General features: G+C 43.3%; 1 protein-coding gene across 1 annotated transcript in view; it reads right to left on the minus strand.

The window, feature by feature from the left end:
• LOC308331576 (inactive phospholipase C-like protein 2) overlaps window positions 1-11,789 on the minus strand; it is a 79,963-nt gene that overhangs the window by 20,310 nt on the left and 47,864 nt on the right. The gene's annotated exons all lie outside the window — the stretch shown is intronic.

The raw sequence follows: 11,789 nt of genomic DNA on the forward strand, positions 1-11,789 counted from the left end.
TTGTTGACCTTTTTTATGCATCACATCAGTATTTAGGTTTGTCATCAATAATTGTGCCTATAGATATTTGTAGCTGGGTACAATATCTATACAATCTGTCCGTTGACGACACTCTTCTGGGGGGATTGTGGGGAACGTCTAAAATCTATGCATAGCTCTTTTGTTTTTGAAACACTATAAGCTGCAAGAAGGCGTGGTCACACCAGGATAGAAAGCCGTCTTGTATGGAAGTTCCTGAGTTTTATTAATAAATATTCCTAAGTTTACCTGTTCTGTCGCCTGCATTTGGGTCAGATGACCTATTACTAGACCATAGGACCTGACCACACTTCCAATGTATTCTCTGCTCTGTCATTGTGTATAAGAGATGGAAATGTAAAGAGCTCGGGAAGGCTTGCATTCTTGCTTCCTCCCTGGGCTCGGTATACAGACCAGTCTTTTTTAATAAAGTGTCATTGTTTCAGTCCACTCTCTAACCTTGATTATTATAAATTCTAAATAATCCACCACAATTCTCTAGTTATTTGTTGTATATCTTTCTGAATTATAGGTCACTTGAATTTGGGTCACCTTGTTCAAAAGCACGTTTCTCTCTATATAATGCTTCTTTCGTGTCACTTTGATCGGTTCGGATGGAATAACACTGTCTAATACAAAACTGTGTATATATAGTACAAAATAGTTAGTTAACCAGGATCAGCACATGTATCCGCACGTGTATGATATGATACATGCACATGTATCATTAAACATGTTCCAGAAATTACGAAATTTACGAAGACAGTCAAGTCAAGAGTCTTTTCTCGTCTTGTGGGGCAAGTGACATACTATTGATAGTAATTGTTCTGTTTAAGCGAACATCCGTTGAAGTCGGCCAGTATACACTTGAGCGAGGGCTGGAGAAATATCATCCTGCTCATGGCTATTGATTACCCCTGCCTTCATATTCGAACGGGAATGAATATATAGACAAGAGTGATAAATATCTGACCAAATTGTCTTGGTATATAGGTAAACTATAGGTACGTCTAATTAAGGCTTAAAGGAGTTCGATGTCTTCCGAACAGTACTGTAAGTGTGGTCTGTGTACCGTTTCACACCCATCAGGTCCCCTCAGGCATGGAGGTTGCCTTCCCTAACCCATTTTGGGCAGGAACCCGTTTTAGCGTTAGCATTACGTTATGCTTTAGCTATTGAAAAATAGCAGATCTATACAAGCTTGTAGATCTGCTATTTTTTTTAAATCGAAGAACGACTGACATTTTTTAGAATCTGATCTCAGGTCAGAATGGGTTAATCAGACCAGTGTGTGTCCAGTGGAAACCTCGTATGAATCTGATCTCAGGTCAGAATGGGCTATTAAGGACTAAATGCTGCTGGTGTGTCCCCCTCCTGACCATCCTCCCTCCACTCCCACTCGGAGTGACATGGACTTGACTTGTGCTCTGAAGAACTGACCTGAACACTTGAACTCTCTGCACTTTATATATGTATTCATTATTCATTATTGCACAATGTTGTTGCTTTTGCCAACTTGTCCTGTTTTGAACCTGCCCTGTTGTAACTCATGCACTCTGCTGTCCTAACGAACTCAATTCCTAACGTGTTTGCATGCATAAATAAAGGCAATAAAGGCTTTCCGATCGCCGTCCGACAGTGCCGGAGATTGGCTATTCACAGATGGACGGACACACACACACACACACACACACACACACACACACGCACACGCACGCTCGCACGCTCTCGCACGCATGCACGCACGCACGCAGACAGGTACAGACAGGTACGTTGATGCTGATGCATGGGCTAAAAACGTCCACAAAATTTGTGTGATGATGGCTATGGACGTTTTTTAGCCCAAGGAGTGTATTTTGTGCAAAACTAATGGATTCGGAATCATGACACGTCATGTCACATGCTACTTAAAGCATAATGAAAGTTTGTCATTTTTCGGTATGTTAACGGTATATGGTCAAAAATATAAACCCCTATATAAATAACAATTGCTCAGCGCTGACAGTCGCGGTCAGCAAGTGGATTCATGAATATAATGTACAGTATATATAGACAATGTTTTAGGCCAATAAAAAAGGCTAAATGTTGCACTTTATAATTAAGAAGCCTGTCGCCTGGCGGACTACTATTATGACAGAGCTTAGTGTAGTCTCCGAAAGACACGGCTGTGGCGCCATGGAGATTTTATGGAGTAATTAGGATTCATTAAAAACACACACACACACGCGCACGCACACGCACGCACGCACACACACACACACACACACACACACACACACACACACACACACACACACACACACACACACACACACTCCTAGTATTTACACCGTCATCCGAGAGCACCGAGACTGTGAGACTGTGCATGGAAGAAGGTCTTGGGGACATGTAATGTATAATGTAATGCAGTAATGTAATGTAGTGACACACACACACACACACACACACACACACACTGTAAGCCATGAAGCTTCAAACAAATATCATTTGGAAAGAAAATATTGCTCTGGCCTGCAGGCCAAGATGTATATTATCCCATTCTGAACGGGAACCCGTTTTGGTGTTAGCATCATGTCGTGCTTTAGCTATTGAAAAATAGCAGATCTACAAGCTCATAGCGCGCCACCGAGTGGCGCGCTACGAGCTTGTAGGTCTGCTATTTTTGAAAAATCGAAGAACGACTGACATTTTTTTAGAATCTGATCTCAGGTCAGAATGGGTTAATCAGACCAGTGTGTGTCCAGTGGAAACCTCGTATGAATCTGATCTCAGGTCAGAATGGGTTATAAACGCCGACGGGCCGAGCCACCAGACCACAGAGAGCCGTCCAGGACACATACCACTATATAGCCTCTATCGAAATCACTTACCCTGGGCCAGCCACACGATCAATGAAATGAACCCCAGTGGAAGTGAAGGAAGTGGGGTTTTTTTTGCATGGGTGCGTGCGTGCATGCGTGCGTGCGTGTGTGCTCGCATATGCGTGCGTGCGTGCGTGTGTGCTCGCATATGTGTGCGTGTGTATGCGTACGTGCGTGCATTACACATATGCGTATGGGTGTGCGTCATGCATACGTGCATGTGTGTGTGTGTGTGTGTGTGTGTGTGTCTATGCGTTTGTGTGTGTGTGTGAGTGTGTGCGTGCGTGTGTGTGTGCATGCGTACGTGCGTGCATCACGCGTATGCGTGTGGGTGTGCGTCATGCATGCGTGCATGTGTGTGTCTATGCGTTTGTGTGTGTGTGTGTGTGTGTGTGTGAGTGTGTGTGTGCGTGTGTGAGTGTGTGTGTGCGTGGGTGCGTGCGTGTGGGAGGGAGGTAGTATAGAGGGACGAAGATTGGAGGAGGGAACGAAGGGATGAGAGATATAGGTGAAGAGAGAGAGAGAGAGAGAGAGAGAGAGAGAGAGAGAGAGAGAGAGAGAGAGAGAGAGAGAGAGAGAGAGAGAGAGAGAGGGAAATAAATAGAGCCGCTGGGAGAATCTGATGAATGGACAGAACGAAATGGAGAGGAGGGGGATCGGCTAAGGATAATAACCCATTCTGACCTGAGATCAGATTCTAACAATGTCTTCTACATCCTGACAGTTTTCCATTCTGACCTGAGATCAGATTCTATAGTCTTCTACATCCTGACAGTTTTCAGAAAAAGCCTATACGTTTCTATGTCAGTCGTTCTTCGATTTTTCAAAAAATAGCAGACCTACGAGCTTGTAGATCTGCTATTTTTCAACAGCTAAAGCATAACATAATGCTATAACACACCAAAAGGGGGTTCCCGGGCCCAGAACGGGTTAAAAAATGAAATGAGAACAGGATTATGGGGACGTCTTCACTGCCTTCCAATCATCGCGACGCGCAGCAGGAGCAACGAAATACAAACCGCCCCGGCAACGCTGACCTATCGATCGGGGGCCGGGTGTATAACTAATTGACTGCCGCGCAGCCAATCGACCCACAGTATACGTGCCAACGGCCAATCCGTTTCTTCCTTCCTCTACAGCGTTGATTTCGTCGACTATAAAGAACTACGACGGAAGATGTTCGTCGACTACCTTTTTTCACTGATGACAAAAAACTAAACGGAAACTATAAATGAAAACTGAGCTATGTGGTGACTAAAACTGAGGCTAAATATGTTGACAATTTCGACAACAAATAAAGATATCCATTATATAAGTCATTTTTTACACTTGTTTCCTCGATGAAAATAGCCGATCCATACAACCTTGTGACTATAACACCAAAACATTCCAGGTGACTATAAGATGTGACTTTTGGCCTGATTTAAAAATAAATCTTCTAAATCCCAGTTTTCTGAAAAACCTATAATGTTTCTATATCGGTGGTTCTCAATAATATTATCTGTATTTGGCCGCCGACCCCCTATCTGAAAATATGTTGTTCCAGGGACCCCTCCAGAAGCAAAGATTTGAGTTAAAAAAAACTCACTCTGAAAGAATATATATTCAAAAAAAGAATCACGATAAAAAAATAAATAGCAGACCTATACAAGCTCGTAGCGCGGCACTCAGTGCTACGAGCTTGTAGATCTATACTATTTTCCAATAGCTAAAGCATATAACATAATGCTTTAAAAAACAGGGGTTTTCAACTGATTGTGAACCAGGGACCACCACCCTATGACTTAGAATCAACCCGGGGACCTGCACTGTTGTGTTGGGAGGGGATATGGGGTAAGGGCTAAGATTAATGCTTTTAAACCCTCGCTATGCATCCCACATTCCACTGTTTCTCAACCAATTGTCCACTGACTGAAGTACAATGTCCTAATAATAATAATGACTCAACCAGACAGTCCGCTGCACTTCACGCTCTTGAGATGATAACTCCCTTTTTCTGTTGAATTTCTTGACCTCCAATTTGTCAGTAAAATGACTATACATGGACGGTCATCATAGGTCACCGGGTCATTCAGTTCACTGCTTCAAATCCTATACATTACTAAATGAATGGTTGCAGGGACCACATGCAATACTTCCAGGGACCACCAGTGGTCCACGGACTTGACCCTGCTTTAAAACACCAAAAGGTGTCCCCGGCCCCAAAATGGGTTAAACTAAATGAAAACAATTCAAGAGAGACTACGACGGAGAAAAAAAAAACTCAAACCGAAATCTTGCCGTCAAAAAAATCGACAACAACTTCTTCTCTCTCTCTCACCGTGTCGTAGGTGGCGACCACCTTGCGCAGGACCTCGGGCAGGGGCCCCTGGGGCTCCATGGTCGGGTAAGCGTGGTCCCGGAGCCGGAACAGGATCAGGGGGGCCCCGCCGCCGCCGCCGCCACCGCCGTCGTCTGGCGCCGTCGTCACGCGCGAGCCCAGCGCCAGCACGCACTGCATGAGGTTGGACACGGCGGACACGCCACACAGCTCCCGGAACACCTCCACCGAGTTCTGTAACGATTAGGGATGGAGCTCGTTACTCTTCATTGCGAACACCAGTGAGCCTTTACTATATGAGACCTATAGCAGAACATGTCTGTCTGTCTGTCGTTGTGTGTGTGTGTGTGTGTGTGTGTGTGTGTGTGTCACGCTTCTGTTTCTGTTATTCGGTTATGCTTTTGATTAGGGGATGGAGCTCGTTATACTCTTCATTGCGAACACCAGTGAGCCTTTACTATGAGACCTATAGCAGAACATGTCTGTCTGTCGTTGTGTGTGTGTGTGTGTGTGTGTGTGTGTGTGTGTGTGTGTGTGTGTGTGTGTGTGTGTGTGTGTGTGTGTGTGTGTGTGTGTGTGTGTGTGTGTCACACTAGAGGGCGCAGCTGTATCACACACGAAAACATGCACGCACGCAAAAAACAAAATACCGCAACAATTAGGCTGTATATATCTACAAGGAGGTACGTTTGCTATTAAGATAGCAAACGACCTCCTCTCTCATCCACTCTGCAGGGAGGTCGAACTATACTTCCCTCTGGTATAGACTGTACTACAAAGTACCAAAAGCTATAACCGTAACATTTTTTTTAAAATTCCTTCATACCAAATGCCATTAAGGCACTAAATTATACCATGTCTCGCTAGATTTGTTTGTTGTATTTGCCACTGTTGTCCTGCACTTTTTTTGCCATGAGAAAATAATTGTGTTAAGGGTTGTTGCTGTTGTTGTAACTGTTTGTTTTTTTTACTGTTGAGACCGAAGACGAATTTCCACACGTGGACAAATGAAACTAACTAACAGAGGAAGACCCGACGACAACAACAGAGAGAAACGTTTTCTGTTATTCGGTTGCTTTTTGATGTAGGGATGGAGCTCGTTACTCTTCATTGATAACACCTTATTGATCATGGGGCTTATCGAGCCCGGGTTCTTATCGACCCACTAGCGTTTTCTATTATCTTGAGGAAAGACGGGAGACAATAAATTCTGAACAGAACCAGTATGTTTTTAGTTACTATAGGGCCCTCAAATACAGTTGTGTTGCCTTTAAGGCAAATGTTCTATTTTTCTGTATATCAATTGATGGTGCGTGGTTGAATTTCTGTTTACCTTAGAAGGGCTTTGAGTACTTTATTTTGAAGGCGGTCGCCGGTTACCAGTGATTTTATTTTGAAAACTCTTTGTATTTAATGAGTCACTTCCTGTCAGCACCATTTTCATGCAGCAGTGCACAGAGATCACAGGCTGTACAGAGCTGTGAGCCTAGAATCCCATCTAACCCACTTGGAAGCATTTTAGAGGCAATGCCGTAAGTTGTTGTGTTGATTTCAGTTAACTTTCTGTACAACTTTGTGAATTTGTGTACATGTTTATTTGTAAGAGAAAAGTTATTTATTTAACAATGTTTGCTGCTGTTTGCAGAGCATAGTATAGCCTAGAGTGCACAGGTGTAGGGCATCCTGCTAATTGCCTTGGTGTGTGTGTAGGTCATTTAGCTACTCACCTGCTTTCTTTTTACTGTGAAATGATGTCAATTAAGAACAAACCCTGAATGTTTGTATTGTTATGTGTGCAGTTTTCACCGTCATGTCATGAGGAAGAGCAACAGTAAATGGTCAAATCTTACTTCGTCTCTGTCTTCATTGGCTACGGTTTAACTCGGTGTTTAGTGACAGTTCTCTACACTGCACGAGAACATTATAACAGTACTTTTCTAACAGAATGGAAGGCAATTGCTGGTCGGGAGGTATCGATACACTTTTAGACTGACATGTTTGTGCCAGCTGCATGGACGATTACATTTGTTTCTTTGATCGCCTCTTGTCTTGATTGTTTAACCCATTGTGGGCGGGAACCCCTTTTGGTGTTATAGCATTACTGTATGTTATGCTTCAGCTATTGAAAAATAGAAGATCTACAAGCTCATAGTGTCATGGTCTGTCTCCCTACAGACCATGTTTTCCATGTCAGCCACTCCCACTCTCCATTTCCTCTCTGTCACACACCTATTTCCACCCCCTCTCCAGCCCTACAGTGCCATGCCCATTCCACACCTGTGAACACTTGCAATTACCCTGCTCCCTATAAGACTGGACTCACTCCACACAAACACTGTCAGATCATTAATTCCTTGTCCCCGAGCTGTACTGAGTTCCAGGTTCTCTGTGTTTTGGCCTTTTCTGAGAGGTTCGGAGTTTTTGGACTTGTGATTGCTCTTCTCAAGGTTTGCATTCCTGTTTCCTGTTTTGTACCTTTTTTGAAGAGTTCATTGCTTTTTGGAATTCCCTGAGTTTGTAAGCTTTTTGCTTAATAAATCAGTAAATGCGAACATTCCTGCTCTTGCCCTGCATTTGGGTCCTACCCCCTCTGCCTATATCGTAACACATAGGAGCTTGTAGGTCTGCTTTTTTTGGAAAAATCGAAGAACGACCGACATAGAAACATATAGCTTTTACAGAAAACTGTCAGGATTTAGAAGACAATTTTTTTTTAGAATCTGATCTCAGGTCAGAATGGGTTAAACTGTAACATGACATCATGGGCCGCTATATATGCTCGATAGCAGGCTTGATAAGCCCAAATAAAGCTTACCGATAAGCTTGTTATTGTCTTATACTCAATAAGCTTGTTATCAGATATTTTCCAGGTATCGGGTATCGCTCCGTCCCTTCTTTTGATATCAGTTATCAATTATCATCACCCCTGCCCATTTTGACAGGCTGGAAATGGTACAGCATCTTGCAATGGGTCTGGTCCAAAAGATTCGCTCTATACACCACCAAGATACCTATGTATAAGGGATCCCCCTTTTGGTGTTTTAAACATGATGTTATAATTTAGCTATTGAAAAATAGCAGACCTATACAAGCTCATAGCGCGCCACCGAGTGGCGCGCTACGAGCTTGTATAGGTCTGCTTATTTTTGAAAAATCGTGAAAATATTTATTTCAGAAAACTGGAGGATTTAGAAGATTTTCTTTTTAAATTTCGACGTCAGGCCTCAATGGGCTAAAGGGATATTTCACTTAAAAAAAAAGCTTTTGGTCATTTTATCGTCTTACTCAGTCTTATGTGAACACCCCCGGACAGTTCAGTTTTTAAAGTTGCTCGATTCACTATTTAGATCATATTTGATCATCAATTTAGCTGCCCCGCCCCCTTTTAACCTTACTGTATATATATGTTTTCCCCATTTTACTTTCTTTATATGACGATTTCCAGCTGTTTTCTTTATAGAAGTGTATATTCGCAAGTCTCTGAATGTTCCGATGAATTGAAAATGGGGGACCCTGTTGTAAACGAATGTAATGCTTAATCATGGTGTCAGTTTTTGTATTGACTCGCGCTTTCGTTTGAAATGTACCCATTCTACATACTGTGAAATTTAAAAATCAATCAATCAATCAATCAATCAATCAATATTTTTCTCTCTTTTGATCCATATGCTCTCTCTCTCTCTCTCTGTGTGTGTGTGTGTGTGTGTGTGTGTGTGTGTGTGTGTGTGTGTGTGTGTGTGTGTGTGTGTGTGTGTGTGTGTGTGTGTGTGTTTCATTCAGCTGAGTCTGATATTGGTTTATTGGCACTACAGTGAAATCAATAGACATCTTGCTCAAGAAACAGCAATGTATTTAATTAGTACAACACACGATATACTCCTGCCAGCTACACTACGAAAGGCCAGGGCAAATAATAATCCTACAATCGGTGGAATCTCCATGTTCTCTTTCTCTCTCTCTCTCTTTCTCTCACACGCACGCACGCAAGCACACACACACACACACACACACACACACACACACACACACACACACACACACACACACACACACACACACACACACACACACACACACACACACACACACGCACGCAGTAATCAAAGTCTAACCATACCCCAACACCATTTGTCTTATTTGTCGGACTATTGATTCATGGTCCTGCTGTTCTTTCTCAGTCTCCCGGGCAGTCGAGACAGCCTGGGCGCTGAGAGAAAGAACACGCTCCAAGATAGATGGAAATGGAAGCTTTCCAAGAAACGTTAGCCCATTCTGACCTGAGATCAGATTAAAAAAAAAAAAAAATCTTCTACACATCCTGACAGTTTTCCATTCTGACCTGAGATCAGATTCTAAAAAAAAAAATCTTCTACACATCCTGACAGTTTTCCATTCTGACCTGAGATCAGATTCTAAAAAAAAAAAAATCTTCTACACATCCTGACAGTTTTCCATTCTGACCTGAGATCAGATTCTAAAAAAATGTCTTCTATAAATCCTGACAGTTTTCCATTCTGACCTGAGATCAGATTCTAAAAAAATGTCTTCTATACATCCTGACAGTTTTCCATTCTGACCCGAGATCAGATTCTAAAAAAATGTCTTCTATACATCCTGACAGTTTTCCATTCTGACCCGAGATCAGATTCTAAAAATGTCTTAGCTATGTCAGTCGCTCTTCGATTTTTCAAAAATAGCAGACCTACAAGCTCGTAGCGCGCCACTCGGTGGCGCGCTACGAGCTTGTAGATCTGCTATTTTTCAATAGCTATAAAGCATAACATAATGCTAACAGTACCAAAATGGGTTCCCGACCAAAACGGGTTAACCCACAACATAACTACACACAGCAGCCCTATCCATCCACGCTGCTCCAATGACAGTCTGTCGCCGCGTGAAAAGAGGAGTTCACGGGCAATTATGGGCACTGTATTTTGCCCGTATAAACCTCGAGTTTAGCGGGCATTATATATATATACGGTTAATATACGGTAATGGGATACAATTGGGGAGTTATACCGGAGTTTGTTGGAAAGATTAACGGGAGTTTCCTGTAATATACACAACCGTATTCCATGCTTTTTGCGCAGTGTATATTATTATTATTATTATTATTAGTAGTAGTAGTAGTAGTTGTAGTAGTATTAGTATTATTGGTATTGGTAGGGGGTCATTTTTAATGTCGGAGCATTAAAGATATTTGTACTTTTACTCTTAATTCCTAAATAACTTCTTAATACCCTTGGACAACACAATTTTGCGTATAGATGTAAGTAGCAGAATAGGTACTAATAAATTAAACAATACAGTTCAATGTTCACACCATTACAGAACAAGTGATGTGACTGTAAAACAGAGTTTTGTCATTCACTGCACTCTCACACACTTCATACAGTATGTGTACTGGAAATTATCTAAAATTACAATTTTTGAACCTTTGTCAGCTGGTTTAATAACTATCTGTGAGTTGTTCCGCAGTGTTGTGACGCTGTTTCCGTTCGTCAATGTGTGTGTTTACGTTATGTATGTACCTGTACAGTGCATATGGATTCGGGTGGCGTGCATGGAGAGATGTGTGCTAACGGAGTGGTTTGGTAGGAGAAGGAGCACGGATAAACAGCCATGTGCTCGTGTACCCCCTTTCCATTAGGGTAGAAGGATATGACACGTCTAGTATGATAATCCCTAGCTCTGTTCAATAGCTCTAATGCGTTGCATTAGAGCTATGTTACTATCAACTTCCGCCGCTCACCAAAACAAAGGTGCTACTCACCAAAACAAAGGCGGGTTGTGTCAATAGAAAGACTACTTTCCTTAGTGGAAGCACTCTGAGCCCCCCACCACACGTATAAACTGTACTTTTTGGCCAAAAAGGGATTTTGTTTCCACCGGGAAAAAAAACATTTTTAGTTACTCCGCTGCGCCCTCTACTGATATTGCCCAGAGAACTGCCTCATAGAGAATATTTTTCCTCCGGTGAAAAAAAATACCTTTTAAGTATTTTAAAAACAATTGACATATCCCCCCCCCCCCACATCCCCATGGCAGCAATCAAATCATTCAAACATATAAGCAAAAACAGCTATTTTTGATGCAACAGCATATGCAATGTGGCCTATATATTAGACGAAACCCTTTATCGTCCGACTCTCCTCACCTGCATGTTCTCCCGCAGGTCGGTGGCCTCTCTCAGCGGCGCGGCGGCCGTCTTGAAGACGTCGTCCACGGGACGCACGCCCAGGTCCCGGAGGGCCGCGTACTCTCTCTTCCCCCCCGCCCGCGCCCCCCGGGCCTTCCGCACCGACAGGCCCCTCTTGTGCGGCTTCCCGCCGCCGCGGCGGTTGGTCAGCGCCACGTGGACGAAGAGGCGGGCGAAGGGCAGGTCGTCGCCCGTCAGGGACTGCAGCGGCACGTGGCGGTAGCCCGGCTGGAGGCACTCCAGCGGGATGGTGTACTGGCCTGGTGGTATGGAGAGAGAGAGAGAGAGAGAGAGAGAGAGAGAGAGAGAGAGAGAGAGAGAGAGAGAGAGAGAGAGAGAGAGAGAGAGAGAGAGAGAGAGAGAGAGCAGGGACGTGCAGAGGGTGTTAGAG

The sequence above is a fragment of the Protomyctophum bolini genome (genome assembly GCF_963924005.1).
Source record: "Protomyctophum bolini genome assembly, chromosome: 17".
In the NCBI taxonomy this organism is placed as follows: Eukaryota; Metazoa; Chordata; class Actinopteri; order Myctophiformes; family Myctophidae; genus Protomyctophum; species Protomyctophum bolini.